The sequence below is a fragment of the Bos grunniens genome, chromosome 9, assembly GCF_055505025.1.
Source record: "Bos grunniens cultivar Pamir isolate PY7600 chromosome 9, Bosgru_T2T1.0, whole genome shotgun sequence".
Lineage (NCBI taxonomy): Eukaryota > Metazoa > Chordata > Mammalia > Artiodactyla > Bovidae > Bos > Bos grunniens.
In genome coordinates this window covers 8,069,223-8,087,957 of record NC_141173.1, presented here as the reverse complement: position 1 = coordinate 8,087,957, position 18,735 = coordinate 8,069,223, and positions in this window count along the sequence as shown.

The window sequence follows — 18,735 nt, the reverse complement described above, 5'->3', positions numbered from 1 at the left end:
ATTCCATGGACAGAAGAGCCTGGAGGGCTACATTCCATGAAGTCTGCATGAGTTGGACACAACTGAGTGACTTTTACACATGCATTTTATTGTTTATATGTTTGGCATTTAACAAGAAATATTAAGCTCTAGGATTTAATAGAAATTTAATTATGATTCTATTTCTTTTTTTCCCCACAAATGTGTATATTTTCCATTGATGAATAGCATTTGCCTTTTTGACATTAAATCTCTCATATTTATGCTTTACATAGTCAATTGTTTGTTTCATTCCTCTTTGTTGATATCTAGGTTTAGTGTCTTGGCGTAGAGTCCTAAGTGTGAGTCCCTTTTACAATGCTTTACACTGTTGAAATCAGTAAATACTAATTTTAGTCACCTACAAATATTCAAGCATTGTGGAAGTGGCATTGATACAATCTTGCAACCATTTGTATGACTCCAAGAAGATTCTCATATATTTACTTTTAACATTTTAACAAAATATGCTTTGGTAGATTTAAAATTTGGACTACAAATTTCTATATAACTGATTATGAGAATGCAGTGAATAAACATACCCTGAATTACTGCATATAGGATTGGAGAAATCTTATTAACATTTATTTTTACCTTAATGAAGGCTTATATTTCCCCAAACTTCCTTATACAGTAGCTTAACATAGAAAAAATGTTTTTTAACTTTAATTCTGAATGAAATTGTTCAAATTAGAAAAGAATTGCATTTAGTTAATTTAATTGACCACAAGCAACCATTACCTCAACCATGTGGTAACCAATAAAATACCCTGGAGGAATTAGTGCAAGCAATGATGCTTATTATTGTCTACATGCTATTGCTCACTTTAACATACACCTGGCCTGAGTAACCATATCATGTAAGGATTCAATTTAGAGACTTAGATTCTAAATTATGTGCTGAGCTAATCAGAACAGACTCCCATTTTAATGGAAATAATAAATGAAGGGAGCTATAATTTCATTACAGAAAAACAGTTTTGGATTAATTGGATTGAGATATCAGTGTTTTCACTAAATTCTTGAAATCTATTTTTTCTTTTCATTTATGCACAATTTTTACTTTATAACTGTACCTAACTCTATGATTTTCTTAAAATTAGCTGAAATATGACAATACTTTTTTTTTTGACCTGTAAGGTGGACATGCTTTATAACTCTATCCTCTGCTGTTTCTTCTGACAGCTGCCAGATGACAGAGGGCTGGCCCATTTGGCTTCCACACCAAGACTTGCTCCTTCTGTCCTTTGCTCTGCTGCACTGAGATCTTTTATTAACATCTAACTGCAGCAGCCTTATGTCTGTGGACTGCAAATAAGAATGAAGCTGGGAGAAGCCTGGAATTTGTTCCATTATACACTGGAATAAGGCCAAAGGCTGACTACTTGATTTTGAGTCTAGTGACAGATTTAGTATCTGCTTTCTCAAGAAGCCAAGAGATTTGAAATATGTCTAAAGCCTGTCCTTATATCTAAGATCTGAGATGTTATAACTTGAAATCTCATCCATTATTTTCTGAGTTTAACAACAATTGGTGGTAGTGAATGGAATGATTATGTGAGAGTTCACGATGCACCTAAAAGAGAGGGGAAAAAAAAGATTCTTTTTTCCTTATTTGGTTCATTTTTAAAAAAGTCTTTAACCCCTAGAAGAGGAGTTGCAGAAATTATAATTGAATGTTATTGTGGAGTCAATATGAATATTTTCAGATCTCTGTTAAAGTGGAAAAATTATAAAGATAGAAACCCAGTGTTAAAAAGACAGACTTCCTAGAGTTTCCTGTTCAAAATATACAATCAATACCTTTCAGTTCAGTTCAGTCGCTCAGTCATGTCCGACTCTTTGTGACCCCATGAACTGCAGCATGTCAGGCCTCCCTGTCCATCACCAGCTCCTAGAGTTTACCCAAACTCATGTCCATCGAGTTGGTGATGCCATCCAGCCATCTCATCCTCTGTCACCCCCTTCTCCGGCCCCCAATCCCTCCCAGCATCAGGGTCTTTTCCAATGAGTCAACTCTTCACATGAGGTGGCCAAAGTGTTGGAGTTTCAGCTTCAACATCAGTCCTTCCAATGAACACCCAGGACTGATCTCCTTTAGGACGGACTGGTTGGATCTCCTTGCAGTCCAAGGCACTCTCAAGAGTCTTCTCCAACACCACAGTTTAAAAGCATCAATTCTTCAGTACTCAACTTTCTTTATAGTTCAACTATAACATTCATACATGACCACTGGAAAAACCATAGCCTTGACTAGACAGACCTTTGTTGGCAAAGTAATGTCTCTGCTTTTTAATATGCTGTCTAGGTTAGTCATAACTTTCTTTCCAAGGAGTAAGCATCTTTTAATTTCATGGCTGCAATCACCATCTGCAGTGATTTTGGAGCCCCCCAAAATAAAGTCAGCCACTGTTTCCACTGTTTCCCCATTTATCTGCCATGAAGTGATGGGACCAGATGCCATGATCTTAGTTTTCTGAATGTTGAGTTTTAAGCCAACTTTTTCACTCTCCTCTTTCACTTTCATCAAGAAGCTCTTTACTACATATTAAACACTGTACTAAGAACTTTATATATGTTAGTTAGTTTATATGCTAACTTTGTAAAGTATGTTTTCTTCCACATTCTGCACAGTGGGAAACTGAAGATTATAGATATTAGGAAACTTAGCCATAAAACATTCTTCATGAACAATATGCTAATCATGGTAGAGTAAAAGTTCATCATCTTTTTGGTGTGAGTTTTCTATACCATAGTGTCTTTCATAGTAATAAAAAGAGAGATCTGCATCTTCCTTTAGACATTATGGAGCAAAAGATGTAGGAGTTCATGGAATTCAGTAATTTCCCTATAAACAAAGCCATTCTAGCCAGAAAGTTTGGGGAGCATGTCCATAAACATGCAGATAACAAAATGATTAGTGCATTGTTTGGATGCTTGCCAAACAAAAGCCCTGGGAAATTGGAGGTGGTAGTGTTGTCAATACAGAGAAGTTACTGTAGGCGAGAAGGGGGCCCAAAGTTACTCAGCCCATTTCAACAACGACACCCACAGTCTGCCATATGCTCTTCTCTACAAGTATAAACCACAGTCTCAGATTTTCAATATTTTATAGCATGTTATATAAGCATATTGTGATGGTTAATTTGATGTATGAACATGATTGGGCTGTGGAATATCTAAATATTTATTTAAATCTTATTCTGGATATTTTTGGATGAGATTAACATTTAAACAAGTGGACTAAGTTTGCTCTCCTTAATGTGTGTGGGTCTCAATCAACCAGGTAAAAGATTGGATGGAAAAAGAAAGCAAACCTGATCATCTCTGAGTAGGAGGGAATTCCTTTACTTCCCTGCCTTTGATCTGTGGCTGGTTTTTTCTGCCTTTGAACTCAAGCATTGGGTCTTCTTGGGTCTTCAGCCTGACCACCACTGGACTAGAACTACACCGCTGGCTTTCCTGATTCTCAGGCCTTCAGACTTACACTGAAACAGTACCACTGGTTCTCCTGGGTTTCCAGTTTGACACCTTACCCTGTAGATCTTGGGGTATGTGTATGTGTGTGTATATGAGTGTGCATACACACAGAATTTCTTGGTTCTGTTTCTCTGGAGAATGCTAATGGATGATTGCTTATGTTTTTCTAGTTTTAGTATTAAGAATTTTATTTTCATTATTACTCAGATTTGAGAGAATATTCTATGTGTTTAAATAAAATTTAATTCTAGTAAGAAAATATGAAAATGGCAACATTCATAAAACATATTTTTTATGTTAGACTATATTATAAATGTAAAGGCAAGTGTAATATGCTTTTATTTTATTTTTGGCTTTTGTAATCTATATTACTGCTGTCTTCCAAGTTACCAGATATGATCATTAAGTATTATGACTTTATAAATTAACCCTATTAATAAATCTTTTGTTTACAAAAAGTAGAAAATACCAAAATTCATCCTGTAGCAATAAACCAATCCCTCATCAAAAAAAAAAAAAAAAATTAGGAAAATACTTTGTAAATTTCATCCTTATATAACCATTGGCCTTGCATAATTTTAACTATAATAAATATTTAATAACATGACCTCAGTGTGATGGGCTTCCCTGATAGCTCAGTCAGTAAAGTATCTGCCTGTAATGCAGGAGACCCGGGTTTGATTCCTGGGTCAGAGAGATCCCCTGGAGAAGGAAATGGCAACCCACTCCAGTATTCTTGCCTGGAGAATCCTGTGGGCAAAGGAGCCTAGCAGGCTACAGTCTAAGGGTTCGCAAGAGTCGGACACAAATTAGTGACTATACTACCACCCAGTCTGTTATTTATGTATCCATATTTCAGGCTATACAATCTTATCTCAAAACAAACCATGTTATAAATAAGCAAACAAATTATGTACAAAACGAGACCAGTTAACACAGGGCATAAATATGACTGGTTCCCTGAAATTCCCCTTTGACTTTACTTGGCACATAAAACATAAAGGAATTCCAAATGCTTTATGTAGCCATTATTATTAATAACAGAAGGTATATGTACTTGAGAGAAAATTTCTGCAGATCTGCTAATAACTACTACTGTTAATTATGGGCATGTTATGTGCCAAGCATTTCACTAAGAACTTTGTTACAGGAAATTAGAGGTGGCACCCCTACCTGGATTAGATGGCACACTGATTCTTATAATGACTATTAAAAGGGATTTTAGGACACCAGGGGAGAGGCTGCTCAAAGGGTTTCAACAAATATTTTATTCCATAATAAGCAATTCTTAAGTAATATGGTGATATTCCCTCAATTTCTTATAGTCTTGTGGCTGATGATGAGAGAGTCTTCAATTTAAGACTCCAAAATCACTACTGATGTGACTGCAGCCATGAAATTAAAAGATGCTTGCTCCTTGGAAGTCAAGCTATGACAAACCTAAACAGAGTATTGAAAAGCAGAGACATCACTTTGCCAACAAAGGTCCATATAGTCAAAGCTATGGTTTTTCTAGTAGTCATGTATGGATGTGAGAGTTGGACTGTAAAGAAAGCTGAGCACCAAAGAATTGACGCTTTTGAACTGTGGTGTTGGAGAACACTCTTGGACATCCCTTGGACAGAAAGGAGATCAAATCACTCAATCCTAAAGGAAATCAACCCTGAATATTCATCAGAAGGACTGAAACTGAAGCTGAAACTCCAATACTTTGGCCACCTAATGCGAAGAGCCAATTGATTGTAAAAGGCCTTGATGCTGGGAAAGATTGAAGGCAGAAGAAGCAGGTGACAGAGGATGAGATGATTGGATGGCACCATCAAATCAATGGACATGAGCCTGAGCAAGTTCCAGAAGATAGTGAAGGACAGGGACGCCTAGCATGCTGCAGTCCATGGGGTCACAGTGAGTTGGACATGATTGAGTGACTGAACAGCAACAAATTCAGGACTGGTGACAAAGAAAGCCCTTACATTCTGGATCATGCTTCTGAGCTCTGAATGAACTATAGAATCACCTGGACAATTTTTAAAAGACACTTATGCTCAGGCCCCATTTCTGGAATTTCTATTTAAATCATCTGGTGTTTGCGATAGCAAAATAAGTATCCCATAACAGTATAATGCACAGGTGGAGTTTAGAGGTACTGGCTTAGAAAGACGGGCAATGTGACCTCTGTTTTATTTATTTTTGTAAATTTATTTTCAGCAGAAAAGCTAGTGTTCAACTCTCACCTCAGGCTCCCCAGGGCTTATTTCTAGCAATATTGTTTCAGCAAAGACATATTATTTCTCATACTGTTGATGTTAAATAACCTTCAAGGCAAGAGCAGGCCTCTTTCTAAATAGGAGAGACAGATTCAAAAGGATAAACCAGCAAAATGCTTTAACATTAGGGGCTTTAAGCATAGAATTTGCATCTGTTATTCATTATCGTCAAGTGTATATATAGCTCTTGTTCCAAATAAGGAATGACAGAAATTACAGGGTGCATTAACATTTGTCATACTTAGTTTAGGATCAAGTGTAATGCTATTTATGCTCACAAGAAGATCATTATATGACAGGTGGATAAGAGAAGATGGCTTAGAACTATGTACACTTTTCCTAAGAATCAAAAAGTATACAGAAAGCAGGAGTAACCTGACTGGGCAGTGAAATCCCTCTCAAGCTTCATTCAGCAGAACCTGTGCCCCGGTATGAACTGCATCAGTAGCAAAGATATGGTGCCTTTTCTTAATTGGTCTACCAGGACCAGAGGGAGTTGTTCTTTCTTCCTAATGATGCAGAAAAACATAAAGCTTAAGTTTTCTTAAACTATGGGATAGTTTAAGACCACTTACTGGTCTTGCTACCTCGGACAAAATGGTTAACATTTCGGAGCCTGTTTCTCATCTGTAAAATGGGAAGAATAATACATACTGATTAGGTAGTTATAAGGATAGAATGAGTCATTATTTGGAAAGTGCTTAAAATAATCCCCATCAAAGACTTAATCAAATATAAGGGCTTGTTAAACAAAAATTTTTAAAAAATGAATAACTCAGACTTTCTCAAGAAGAAACTGTTGGTCTTTTTCATTTTTATTTATTTATTTTATTTTTATTTAATTTTTTTTAATTTTTAAACTTTACAATATTGTATTAGTTTTGCCAAATATCGAAATGAATCCGCCACAGGTATACCCGCGTTCCCCATCCTGAACCCTCCACCCTCCTCCCTCCCCTCCCCTCCCTCTGGGTCGTCCCGGTGCACCAGCCCCAAGCATCCAGTACCGTGCATCGAACCTGGACTGGCGACTCGTTTCATACATGATATTATACATGTTTCAATGCTATTTTCCCAAATCTCCCCACCCTCTCCCTCTCCCACAGAGTCCATAAGACTGATCTATACATCGGTGTCTCTTTTGCTGTCTCGTACACAGGGTTATTGTTTCCATCTTTCTATATTCCATATATATGCGTTAGTATACTGTATTGGTGTTTTTCTTTCTGGCTTACTTCACTCTGTATAATAGGTTCCAGTTTCATCCATCTCATTAGAACTGATTCAAATGTATTCTTTTTAATGGCTGAGTAATACTCCATTGTGTATATGTACCACAGCTTTCTTATCCATTCATCTGCTGATGGGCATCTAGGTTGCTTCCATGTCCTGGCTATTATAAACAGTGCTGTGATGAACACTGGGGTACACGTGTCTCTTTCCCTTCTGGTTTCCTCAGTGTGTATGCCCAGCAGTGATATTGCTGGATCATAAGGCAGTTCTATTTCTAGTTTTTTAAGGAATCTCCACACTGTTCTCCATAGTGGCTGTACTAGTCTGCATTCCCACCAACAGTGCAAGAGAGTTCCCTTCTCTCCACACCCTCTCCAGCATTTATTGCTTGTAGACTTATGGATTGCAGCCATTCTGACTGGCGTGAAATGGTACCTCATAGTGGTTTTGATTTGCATTTCTCTGATAATGAGTGATGTTGAGCATCTTTTCATGTGTTTGTTAGCCATCTGTATGTCTTCTTTGGAGAAATGTCTATTTAGTTCTTTGGCCCATTTTTTGATTGGGTCATTTATTTTTCTGGAGTTGAGCTGTAGGAGTTGCTTGTATATTTTTGAGATTAGTTGTTTGTCAGTTGCTTCATTTGCTATTATTTTCTCCCATTCTGAAGGCTGTCTTTCCACCTTGCTAATAGTTTCCTTTGTTGTGCGGAAGCTTTTAAGTTTAATTAGGTCCCATTTGTTTATTTTTGCTTTTATTTCCAATATTCTGGGAGGTGGGTCATAGAGGATCCTGCTGTGATGTATGTCGGAGAGTGTTTTGCCTATGATCTCCTCTAGGAGTTTTATAGTTTCTGGTCTTACATTGAGATCTTTAATCCATTTTGAGTTTATTTTTGTGTATGGTGTTAGAAAGTGGTGTAGTTTCATTCTTTTACAAGTGGTTGACCAGTTTTCCCAGTACCACTTGTTAAAGAGGTTGTCTTTAATCCATTGTATATTCTTGCCTCCTTTGTCAAAGATAAGGTGCCCATATGTGCATGGATTTATCTCTGGGCTTTCTATTTTGTTCCATTGATCAATATTTCTGTCTTTGTTCCAGTACCATACTGTCTTGATAACTGTGGCTTTGTAATAGAGCCTGAAGTCAGGCAGGTTGATTCCTCCAGTTCCATTCTTCTTTCTCAAGATAGCTTTGGCTATTCGAGGTTTTTTGTATTTCCATACAAATTGTGAAATTATTTGTTCTAGCTCTGTGAAGAATACCGTTGGTAGCTTGATAAGGATTGCATTGAATCTATAAATTGCTTTGGGTAGTATACTCATTTTCACTATATTGATTCTTCCAATCCATGAACATGGTATATTTCTCCATCTATTAGTGTCCTCTTTGATTTCTTTCACCAGTGTTTTATAGTTTTCTATATATAGGTCTTTGGTTTCTTTAGGTAGATATATTCCTAAGTATTTTATTCTTTCCGTTGCAATGGTGAATGGAATTGTTTCCTTAATTTCTCTTTCAGTTTTCTAATTATTAGTGTATAGGAATGCAAGGGATTTCTGTGTGTTGATTTTATATCCTGCAACTTTACTATAATCATTGATTAGTTCTAGTAATTTTCTGGTGGAGTCTTTAGGGTTTTCTATGTAAAGGATCATGTCATCTGCAAACAGTGAGAGTTTTACTTCTTCTTTTCCAATTTGGATTCCTTTTATTTCTTTTTCTGCTCTGATTGCTGTGGCCAACACTTTCAAAGCTATGTTGAATAGTAATGGTGAAAGTGGGCACCCTTGTCTTGTTCCTGACTGTAGAGGAAATGCTTTCAATTTTTCACCATTGAGGATAATGTTTGCTGTGGGTTTGTTATATATAGCTTTTATTATGTTGAGGTATGTTCCTTCTATTCCTGCTTTCTGGAGAGTTCTTATCATAAATGGATGTTGAATTTTGTCAAAGGCTTTCTCTGCATCTATTGACATAATCATATGGTTTTTGTTTTTCAATTTGTTAATGTGGTGTATAACATTGATTGATTTGCGGATATTGAAGAATCCTTGCATCCCTGGGATAAAGCCCACTTGGTCATGGTGTATGATCTTTTCAACGTGTTGTTGGATTCTGATTGCTAGAATTTTGTTAAGGATTTTTGCATCTATGTTCATCAGTGATATTGGACTGTAGTTTTCTTTTTTTGTGGGATCTTTGTCAGGTTTTGGTATTAGGGTGATGGTGGCCTCATAGAATGAGTTTGGAAGTTTACCTTCCTCTGCAATTTTCTCGAAGAGTTTGAGCAGGATAAGTGTTAGCTCTTCTCTAAATTTTTGGTAGAATTCAGCTGTGAAGCCATCTGGACCTGGGCTTTTGTTTGCTGGAAGATTTTTGATTACAGTTTCAGTTTCTGTGCTTGTGATGGGTCTGTTAAGATTTTCTATTTCTTCCTGGTCCAGTTTTGGAAAGTTGTACTTTTCTAAGAATTTGTCCATGTCTTCCACGTTGTCCATTTTATTGGCATATAATTGCTGATAGTAGTCTCTTATGATCCTTTGTATCTCTGTGTTGTCTGTTGTGATCTTTCCATTTTCATTTCTAATTTTATTGATTTGATTTTTCTCCCTTTGTTTCTTGATGAGTCTGGCTAATGGTTTGTCAATTTTATTTATCCTTTCAAAGAACCAGCTTTTGGCTTTGTTGATTTTTGCTATGATCTCTTTTGTTTCTTTTGCATTTATTTCTGCCCTAATTTTTAAGATTTCTTTCCTTCTACTAACCCTGGGGTTCTTCATTTCTTCCTTTTCTAGTTGCTTTAGGTGTAGGGTTAGGTTACTATATGTGCACTTAGAGATCTCCAAACAATTTTTTCCATTTCTATTAGACAGTCACAAAAACTATATATGGTAGGTTTTTCATAATTTGGAAGATGGAGAAACTGAAATTAGAGAAATTTAGTAACCATATACTTAATAATTTGTAAACCTGGCAATTATCACTGAGATTTAACTTAAAGATTGTGCTGTTACCCTCAAAATGATTTACTTTATGAATCATGTATAATGACTTAGAATGAATGACAAATGACATAAAATCACTAGTAAATGATTTTTACTAGTGATAAATAATCAATGTAGCTATTTATAATTACAATTACTCTCACTTCTAACACTTCTTACATTCTTTCTATCCTTTTTGTCTTCTTAGCATACACTATTGTATAACTTGTTTTCTGAATTCCTTTTACAATGAAAACTCCATGAGGTACATATTTGGGATCCACTTCATTCATTGTCTAAGAGTTGGCAATCAACAAATGTTGACTGAAGGGATAATGTATGAACACTTCCTCAGCAAAGATGAAAATTTTAAGGAGTTATGAAAATATTTACTATTAATTAGAGCTTAAATGGAGGAAATGGCAACCCACTCCAGTGTTCTTGCCTGGAGAATCCCAGGGATGGGGGAGCATGGTGGGCTGCCATCTATGGGGTCACACAGAGTCGGACACAACTGAAGCGACTTAGCAGCAGCAGCAGAGCTTAAAAGTTCTAAATGGACGAATTCTGAAAATGGCCATGACATGACACTTTCAGTGGTTCATGACTTTCTAAATCTTTTAAAGACAGTGACGTTAAATCAGTTACTATTTGAAATATTTCACAAATTTATAATGGTTGTAATCCTTGTATAGTATTATGTACCCATGATTATCCTAAATGCTTTATATTTATTAACTCATTTGATCCTCACATCAACCTTATGATGTAGATACTATTATACTCACCATTTTATAGCTTGAGACCTGAAGCACAGAGATGGTAATTTATTTGACCCATTTCAGACTAGTAGGAAGTGGTGGACCCAGAATTGGAGCCATGGACTCTGACTCCAGAATCCATACTCTTAATCACTATCCTGTGCTGTATATTGCATTGCTGTAAGACAAAGTCAGATGTTTAGACTATCAGACATGAAGTAAAAAGTTCTTTGTTTTCAACTTTTAGAAACCTGACATTTTATCACTCAAGAAGAACAGTCCACGTTAGTAGAAATAATTTTATTTAAAAAAAATTTAAAATTAATTTTTATTGGAGTATGTTTGCTTTGCAATGTTGTGTAAGTTCCTGCTGAATAGCACTGTGTATCAGCTATATGTATATACATCCCCTCTTTTCTGGATTTCCTTCCCATTTAGGTCACCACAGAGCATTCAGTAGAGTTCTCTGTGCTATCCAGTAGGTTCCCTTTTTTATATATAGTGTCAATAGTGTATATGTGTATGCACACATGTATACTGCATGTCAAACCCAATCTGGCAATTCCTCTCACCGCCCCTTCCCCTCTTGCTATCCCTACATTTGTTCTCTCTGTTTGTGTCTTTATTTCTGCTTTGCAAATGAGTTCACTTGTATGATTTTTCTAGACCCCACATATAAGTGATATTTATATATTTTTCTTTCTGACTTACTTCACTCTGTATGATTATAGTCTCTAGGTCCATTGATGTCTCTGCAAATGGCACAATTTTGTTTCTTTTTTATGGCTGAGTAGTAATCCATTGTATATATGTGAAAAGTGAGAGTGAAGTCGCTCAGTCGTGTCTGGCTCTTTGCAACCCCATGGACTGTAGCCTACCAGGTTCCACCATCCATGGGATTTTCCAGGCAAGAATACTGGAGTGGGTTGCCATTTCCTTCTCCAGGAAATCTTCCCATCCCAGGGAATGAACCTGGGTCTCCCACATTGTAGGCAGACGCTTTACCATCTGAGCCAGCTCAGGGACGTATATATGTACCACATCTTTATTAATTCAACTCTTGATGGACATTTAGATTGATTCCATGTCTTGGCTATTGTAAATAGTGCTGCAATGAATATTGGGGTGCTTGTATCTTTTGAATGATGGTTTTCTCTGGATATACTCTTAGAAGTGGGATTTTTGGGTCATATGAGAGTCCTACTTTTAGTTTTTTTAAGGAATCTCTATACTGTTCTTAGTTTCATTGAGTTAGACAAGGCTGTGGTCCTAGTGTGATTAGATTAACTAGTTTCCTGTGAGTATGGTTTCAGTGTGTCTGCCCTCTGATACCCTCTTGCAACACCTACCGTCTTACTTGGGTTTCTCTTACCTTGGGCGTGGGGTATCTCTTCATGGCTGCTCCAGCAAAGTGCAGCCACTGCTCCTTACCTTGGACAAGGGATATCTCCTCACGGCCGCCTTTCCTGACCTTCAACATGGGATAACTCCTCTAGGCCCTCCTGAGCCCACGCAGCCACCGCTCCTTGGACGTGGGGTTGCTCCTCCTAGCCGCTGCCCCTGGCCTCGGGTGTGGGGTAGCTCCTCCCAGCCGCCACCTCTAACCTCGGACGCAGGGTAGCTCCTCTTGGCTGCTGCCCCTGACCTCGACTTAGGTAGCTCTTCTTGGTGGTTCCTGCGCCGTCGCAGCATGGCATTCTTGGCTGCTGCCCCTGACATCAGACGTGGGGTAACTCCTCTTGGCCGCCGCCCTTCGGGCATGGGGTCCTCCCGACTTCTGCCTCTGACCTCGGACGTGGGGTAGCTCCTCTTGGCCGCGCTTATGTGCGCCGGTCACAGCCACCCACGCTTAAGTGCGTGGGTCGCAGCCGCCTGTTAGGGCAGAAAGTGAAGAGGAACTAAAAAGCCTCTTGATGAAAGTGAAAGTAGAGAGTGAAAAAGTTGGTTTAAAGCTCAACATTCAGAAAAGGAAGATCATGGCATCCGGTCCCATCACTTCATGGGAAATAGATGGGGAAACAGTGGAAACAGTGTCAGACTTTATTTTGGGGGGCTCCAAAGTCACTGCAGATGGTGACTGCAGCCATGAAATTAAAAGACGCTTACTCCTTGGAAGGAAAGTTATGTCCAACCTAGACAGCATATTCAAAAGCGGAGACATTACTTTGCCAACAAAGGTCCATCTAGTCAAGACTATGGTTTTCCCTGTGGTCATGTATGGATGTGAGAGTTGGACTATGAAGAAGGCTGAGCACTGAAGAATTGATGCCTTTGAACTGTGGTGTTGGAGAAGACTCTTGAGAGTCCCTTGGACTGCAAGGAGATCCAACCAGTCCATTCTGAAGGAGATTAGCGCTGGGATTTCTTTGGAAGGAATGATGCTAAAGCTGAAACTTCAGTACTTTGGCCACGTCATGCGAAGAGTTGACTCATTGGAAAAGACTCTGATGCTGGGAGGGATGGGGGGCAGGAGGAGAAGGGGGTGACAGAGGATGAGATGGCTGGATGGCATCACTGACTCGATGGACGTGAGTCTGAGTGAACTCCGGGAGTTGCTGATAGACAGGGAGGCCTGGTGAGCTGCGATTCATGGGGTCACAAGGAGTTGGACACGACTGAGCTGAACTGAACTGAACTGATATTTTTCTTCATAATGGATATGTAAATTTACATTTCCACCAAAAGTGTAAGAGGTTGGAGCTAACATTCTCCATTATATAGAAACTTTGAATGTTTTCAAGCAATTTTGAAATACTTGAGTGAGTTCTAGAATTCTTTAACAAATAGTAAGAAAAGGTTGACTGCTATAACTTTCTAATTTTTAGAGCAAGTGTTAATTTATCATTTGCCCATAGTACAAATGCCAGTAGCTTGCACTCTCTTTTTTATGAAGACCTTACTTATATTTACAAGGCTCCTTTAGTATAATTTACCTGTAAAAAATCTAATAAATTAATCTTTTGGATGGTGGTTTTGGTCATCAACATATATATCAGCACATACCTTCCAATTACACAAGTTGTAGTTTGTTAGTCCCTATAATACTGAAGGCTTGTCTTGCTTTTATTGAGACAAAAGTTCTATACCTACACTTATATCATGGTTGTATCCCAAAATTGCTAACTTAGATAGCATGGTCTCCTGTTTCCCTAGGTAGTATGCAATATATATAATAAGAAGATCATTCTGTACTCTCTGCCCTGCAATATTAGGTAAAATTGCATTGAATCTCCTCTTGCATCTTTTATGCAAGTTCAAATACTTTTGATTGATTGATGCAAAAACTCAGGTCGTGGCATAGATATCGAACATCTCCCTGGGCTTGGCTCTGAACAGCATTGATCCAAGAATAAAGTTCTGTGATTTCAAAGCAAAGAAAATCATTATTTTTATACATGTATAAGTTTCTAAGAAGTATAATGGATAGTACTAAAGAAACTGGGTTGAAGAAAAGAGGTTATACCTTACATAGCACAATAAGTAATTTGTTAAGTGTTATTGTCCTGCAAAGTGCTTTTTGCTCTTCTACCCTTTTCCTTACTTACTTTTCTCCATTACTACATTAATTTAATTTAAAATGAATCAAACCAAATAGAGAAGTAAAATGAAAATAAATCTGATAAAGCTTCCATTTATTATAATGTCAGGGTTACTTGTACTGGACAAATCAAATGGCAGACAACACTCGAGAAAGGACTAAAACCTCTAACTCTTTGAAGGCACTGATAAGTAAACAAAACCAGACAGAAACTGGAGTGGATTCAACTCTTGAGAGAAGTGGTGATCACTAGGTGAGGTCTTACTTTAACTGGCTTTTCTTGGAGGATATTCTCCAGTCTACTTGAATGGCAGGAGTATAATCAAACACAAACAGAAATGAAAACTATTTTTACATCAAGCTATCAGAAGCTGGAGTATAGGGCTGTCAGAAGAGCTAGACGTTAAGAGGGGAAGTATACCTACAACACAGCTACACAACTTGGACAGTCGCAATGTCTGCATATAAATTATGTTCAAATCCTTTGTGGCCCACTGACCTTCACAGGAGGAAGATTCAAGGAATCCTGTGAAAAATGGGCTTCCCCAGTGGTGCAGATAGTAAAGAATCTGCCTGCAATGCAGGAGGCCCGGGTTGAATCCCTGAGTCAGGAAGATTCCCTGGAGAAGGGAATGGTTACCCACACCAGTATTCTTGCCTGGAGAATACCATGGACAGAGGATCCTGGTGGGCTACAGTCCACAGAGTTCCAAAGAGTTGTACAGTATTGAGCAAGTAATGCTTTCACTTTCCATGAAAAACAGTAGATGGTAGGCTCAAAAACTGAGAAGAGATCTTTGCTTTTGTGCATCATGGGAAAACACTTCAGTGTTTGAGTCCAGCAACATAAAAGAGACTTTTTAACAGAGCAATATAACTCCTTATTAAAAGATAAATCAATACATTTGAGAGTCTAGGGTTTCTACAATGTATAATCTACAATGTTCAATTCAAAATAAATGCTAGGTAGATTAAGAAGCAGGAAAATGTGACCATCATCAAGAAACAGTTAAGAGAAACAGAACTGGGATTACATGCTAGGATGAGCAGATAACAAACTATACTGCATTTGTTTAAGGATTTAAGAAGAAACATTGTTAAAAGTGTTGAACAGGTGAATGAAAAATAGAAACTATAAAGTAGAACTAAATAGAAATATTAAAAAAATAAATAAATAGAAATATTTTAACTAAATTGAAATACAGGAAATGAAAACTTTATGGCATGGGATTAACACCAAATTGAGGTAACCAAAAGAGTCAATGAAGCATTCTTCTCAAGGACAGATGGAACATTCTCAGACAAGTCTAATAAATTTAAAAAAGACACAAAATATCAAGCATGTTTATGATGGTATGAAATCAAAAAATAATTGCAAAAAGAAAACTCGAAAATTCACAAATATTTGGAGATTAAATGCTTGCTACTGAACAATCAATGATCAAAGAAAAAAATCAAAAAGAAATCAGAAAATACCTTGAGAGAAATGAAAATGGAACCAAAAATTGCAGGATGTGGCAAAAAATAGGTGGAAAGAAAGTGAGGGTGAAAGTCCCACAGTTGTGTCCGATTCTTTGTGACCCCATGGACTATATAGTCCATGGAATTCTCCAGGCCAGAATACTGGAGTGGTGGCTGTTCCCTTCTCCAGGGGATCTTCCCAACCCAGGGATCGAACTGAGGTCTCCTGCATTGCAGGTGGATTCTTTACCAGCTGAGCCACAAGGGAAGCCCTCTTATAAAACCATCTAACTTGACACCTAAATGAACTAGAAAAATAATAAATGAAACCCAAAGCTAGCAAAAAAAAAAAAAAAAAAAGGAAATAACAAGGATCAAAGTGAAAATAAATTAGATAGAGACACTTTTAAAAGACAGTGTCAAAGATCACTGACAACAAGAGCTGGTTCTTTGAAAAGATAAGCAAAACTGAAGCCTTTAACTAGACTCATTAAGAAAAGGAAAAGAGAGCATTCAGATAAATAAAATCAGAAAAGAAAGAGGAGACGTTACAACAGATAACAGAAAAACAGAGGATCAAAGTAGACTACTGTAAACAATAATACACTAAAAATTTGGACACCCCAGATAAAATGGATAATAACACAAGACTTATGAGGACTGAATCATAAAGATATAAAATTTTAGCAGATTGATTACTAGTAAGGTGATTGGATCAATAATAAAAACCTCCCAACAAACACAGCCCAGGACCAGAAGATTTCACTGGTGAATTCCACCAAACATTTAAAGAAGTTATTACAAATTTTTGCAATCTCTTTCAAAAATAGAAAAGGGGCAAAGTTCCAAACTCATCATACAAAACAGGGATGCCATAAGAAAAACAGCTGAGATCCTAGATTTCAAATTATATTATCTAGATATAGTATGGAGATGTTGTTGTTCAGTCTCTAAATCATGTCCAACTGTTTGTGACTCCATGGACTACAGTATGCCATGCTTCCCTGTCCTTCACTATCTCCCTGAGTTTGCTCAGATTCATGTCCATTGAGTTGGTGATGCTATCTATCCAGCTCATCCTCTGCTGCCTCCTTCTCCTTTTGCCTTCAATCTTTTCCAGCTTCAGGGTCTTTTTCAATGAGTTGGCTCTTTGCATCAGGCGGGCAAAGTATGGGAGCTTCAGCTTCAGTGTGAGTCCTTCCAGTGAATATTCAGGACTGATTTCCTTTAGGAGACCTCCTTGCAGTCCAAGGGTCGGTCTCTCAAGAGTCTATTCCAGCACCACAGTTTGAAGGTATTGATTCTTCTGCACTCAGCCTTCTTTATTGTCCAACTCTCATATCATACATGACTACTGGAAAAACCACATTTTTGACTATACAGACTCTAGAAGTATTGCAGATTCAGTTCTAGACTACCACAATACATTCAATATTGCAATGAATCCTGGTTTCCAAGGGCATATACAAGTTATGTGTACACTATATATATTCTGTTATGTGCACAATAGCATTGTATCTAATAAACAATATAAATATTATAATTAAAAATACTTTATTGCTAAAAAATGCTAGCCATCACATGAGCCTTCAGTGAGTCACAATCTTTTTGCTGATGGAGGGTCTTGCCTCAATATTGGTGGATACTTGCTGATTATGGTGGTACATGGTGAAGACTGAGGTTGATTATTTTGTGAAAACAGTTATATTTGCTACATTGATTGGCCCTTCCTTTCACTCATAATTTCTCTGTAATGTATAATTCTGCATTTTGCCCACATTAGAATATTTTTCAATATTGAGGTCATTCTTCTTAAAACTTGCTGTTTTATCAAATAAGTTTACGTAATGTTCTAACTCCTTTGTTGTCATTTAAACACTCTTCACAGTTTCTTCACCAGGAGTAGATTTCATCTCAAGAAACAACTTTATTTGCTTATTGATAAGAAGCAACTACTCATCCCTTCAAGTTTTATCATAAGATTTCAGCAATTCAGCCACATCTTCAGACAGCACTTCTAATTTTAATTCCTTTGCTACTTCCATCACACCTGTAGTTACTTCCTCCAATAAGGTCTTGAATCCCTCCAAGTCATCCAGGAGGGTTGGAATCAACTTCTCCTAACTCCTCTTACATTGATATCTTGATCTCTTTACACAAATCACAAATGTTTTTAATGCCATCTAAAATGTCAGTTTTTCGGAAAGATTTTCAATTGAATTTGTTTAGATCCATCAGAGAAATCACTATTTATGGCAGCATAGCTGCTATATCGAATCATAAAACTTGAAATTCAAACTTGCTTCTTGATTCATTGGCTGCAGAATAGATCTTGTGCTAGCAGTCATGAAAATATTAATCTCTTTGTCCATCTCTGTCAGAGTTCCTGGTAATGACCAATAATATGTTGAGAGGAATATTTTTTTTCTGAGAAGTAGTCTCAGCCGTAGGCTCAAAATACTCAGTAAACTATGTTGTAAATAGATGTGCTATCATTCAGGCTTTGTTGTGCCATTTAGAGAGCACAGGCAGAATAGATTTGGCATGATTCTTAAGGGCCCTATCATGCTAAATCTACCCTGCCTGTGCAAAAAGTAGATTCCAGCCCTCCTGGATGACTTGGAGTGATTCAAGACTTTATTGGAGGAAATAACTGCAGGTGTGATGGAAATAGCAAAAGACTTAAAATTAGAACTGGAGCCTGAAGATGTGGCTGAATTGCTGAAATTGTATGATAAAACCTGAAGGGATGAGGAGTAGAGTAGATTTAGCATGATTCTTAAGGGCCCTGCTTCCCTTGTGGCTCAAGAATCCGCCTGCAATGTGGGAGACTTGGGTTCGATCTCCGGGTTGGGAATGATCCCCTGGAGAAGGGAGAGGCTACCCACTCTAGTATTCTGGCTTGGAGAATTCCGTGGACTGTATAGTCCAGGGGATAGCTAAGAGTCAGATATGACTGAGTGACTTTTACTTTTATTTAAGGGCCCTAG